General features: G+C 39.2%; 1 pseudogene; it reads left to right on the forward strand.

Moving 5' to 3' along the window:
- Positions 1-265: 265 nt before the first annotated feature.
- On the forward strand, positions 266-2,497 carry LOC121167500 (annotated as a pseudogene).
- The last annotated feature ends 282 nt before the right edge of the window (positions 2,498-2,779 follow it).

The raw sequence follows: 2,779 nt of genomic DNA on the forward strand, positions 1-2,779 counted from the left end.
TTGGGGATTGGGTCTTTGTTCAGGTGTTACATCGTGCACCAGAGCAAATGTTACAAGGAAAACTCAGTGCTTCTTTCTGCATCATACTGTAGAAACAGAAACAGAAAATCAGTTTTGAATAGATGTTTCACTTGCTAAGTGACCAGGTAAACTTGGATGCAGGACAGAGAAAGCACCTGCAAGTAGAGATCTTAGAAGTCAACTTGCTTGTGAATGGACAGAAGCAAGACACCGTAGCTCATTTGAAATCTTTTCTTCCCCCAGGATGCCTGATGAAATGCCTCTGGAGATAAAGCATGCCTCTAATTTGCCTGAGATCAAACTCCAGAGTGGGGAAAATCTCAGACAACATGATAAGATGCACACTTGTGAGCAGTCTTTTGAACACAGTGGGAAAGAAAAAACTTTCAGCAAGAAGAAGATATTCCTTGTGAGTGAGAAAGTTTACACCAGCGATGCATGTAATAAGCAACCTGTCAATGTGGGAGAGTCTGTTCAGGTTAAAGAGAAACTGTTAAGTAACAATCCTGACTTTGACAATCATCAACAACCACAATCAGGAGAGAAATCCTATGAGCATTTCCTGAGTGAGAAATCACTTATTTATAAAGAAGATGTCAAAGTCAATGAGATAGCCCAAACAGCAAAAAGTTGTTATATATGTGGTTACTGTAAAAAGCCTTTTCACTATAAATCTTGCATTAATAGCAAACATAGAAGTGAAAGAGGAGCAAATTTGAATGTGTGCAATGAATGTAAAGAAAACATTGACCGGAAGTCAGAACTCATGGGAGATCAAATTCCTGACACTGCAGAGATGCCAAATGAATGTAATGAGCATGGAAAAGTCTTTCACCAGCAATTATCTGTCATTAGGTATCAGAGAATTCACACATATGGGAAACCTTATGAATGTAGTGAGTGTGGAAAATCGTTTAAACTGAAGTCATATCTAATTGCACATCAGAGAATCCACACAGGGGTAAAAGCCTATGAGTGTAGTGAGTGTGGAAAAGCATTTAAACTGAAGTCATATCTAATCCTACATCAGAGAATCCACAAAGGGGGAAAACCTTATCAATGTAGTGAGTGTCGAAAAGGTTTTCATTGCAAGTCGGTGCTAATCCCACATCAGAGAATGCACACTGGGGTAAAACCTTATCAATGTAGTGAGTGTGGAAAAGCTTTTTCTCAGAAGTCACACCTCATCACACATCAGAGAATCCACACAGGGGTAAATCCTTATGAATGCAGTGAGTGTGGACAAGCATTTAAACAGAAGTCATCTCTAATCACACATCAGAGAATCCACACTGGGGAAAAGCCTTATGAATGCAGTCAGTGTGGAAAAGCTTTTTCTCAGAAGTCGCACCTCATTACACATCAGAGAATCCATGCAGGGATAAAACCTTATGAATGTAGTGATTGTGGAAAAGCTTTTCGTTACAAGTTGGACCTAATCCCACATCAGAGAATCCACACTGGGGAAAAACCTTATGAATGTAGTGAGTGTGGAAAAGGTTTTTCTTGGAAGTCACAACTCATTACACATCAGAGAATCCACACAGGGGTAAAACCTTATGAATGTAATGAGTGTGGGAAAGCTTTTTCTCAGAAGTCACACCTCATTACACATCGGAGAAAGCACACAGGGGTAAGTTCTAATGAATGTAGTGAGTGTGGACAAGCGTTTAAACAGAAGTCACACCTAATGATACATCAGAGAATCCACACAGGGGAAAAACCTTATGAATGTAGTGAATGTGGAAAAGCATTTAAACTGAAGTCATCTCTAATAGCACATCAGAGAATACACACTGGGGAAAAACCTTTTGAATGTAGTGAGTGTCAAAAATCTTTTTCTCAGAAATCATACCTCATTATACATCAGAGAATCCACACAGGGATAAAACCTTATGAATGTAGTGAGTGTGGAAAAGCATTTAAACAGAAGTCATCCCTAAATACCCATCAGGCAAACCACACCGGTGTAAAACCTTATGAATGTAGTGAGTGTGGAAAAGCTTTTTCTCAGAAGTCGCACCTCATTACACATCAGAGAATCCATGCAGGGATAAAACCTTATGAATGTAGTGAGTGTGGAAAAGCTTTTCGTTACAAGTCGGACCTAATCCCACATCAGAGAATCCACACTGGGGAAAAACCTTATGAATGTAGTGAGTGTGGAAAAGGTTTTTCTTGGAAGTCACAACTCATTACACATCAGAGAATCCATACAGGGGTAAAACCTTATGAATGTAGTCAGTGTGGTAAAGCTTTCTCTCAGAAGCAACACCTCATTACACATCAAAGAATCCACACTGGGGAAAAACCTTATGAATGTAGTGAGTGTGGAAAAGCTTTTCGTTACAAGTCGGGCCTAATCCCACATCAGAGAATCCACACTGGGGAAAAACCTTATGAATGTAATGAGTGTGGAAAAAGTTTTTCTCAGAAGTCACACCTCATTGCACATCAGAGAACCCACACAGGATAAGAACAATGTGAATGTCCTTTGTGGTGAAAATCCTTTTGCAGGCAGTCAGATTTCATTACACATCAGAATTCACATGGGAGAAACATTATGAATGTAGATAATGTGCAGAAGCCTCTTGGAAGCCTTAATTTTCATTACTAAAATGTGTAAGCATATGTTAGCTGCCATAAACATACAGGCATGCTCTAACAGCTTACAACGTGAATGAAACAAGCTTTAGTTACATTGCAAATAGAAAACTAAAAGTGTAGTGGAAGTGCAAAAACGCTTTAGAAGTTTCAG

Source organism: Ochotona curzoniae, unplaced genomic scaffold (assembly GCF_017591425.1).
Source record: "Ochotona curzoniae isolate NIBS_2020 unplaced genomic scaffold, NIBS_Ocur_1.0 patch379, whole genome shotgun sequence".
Lineage (NCBI taxonomy): Eukaryota > Metazoa > Chordata > Mammalia > Lagomorpha > Ochotonidae > Ochotona > Ochotona curzoniae.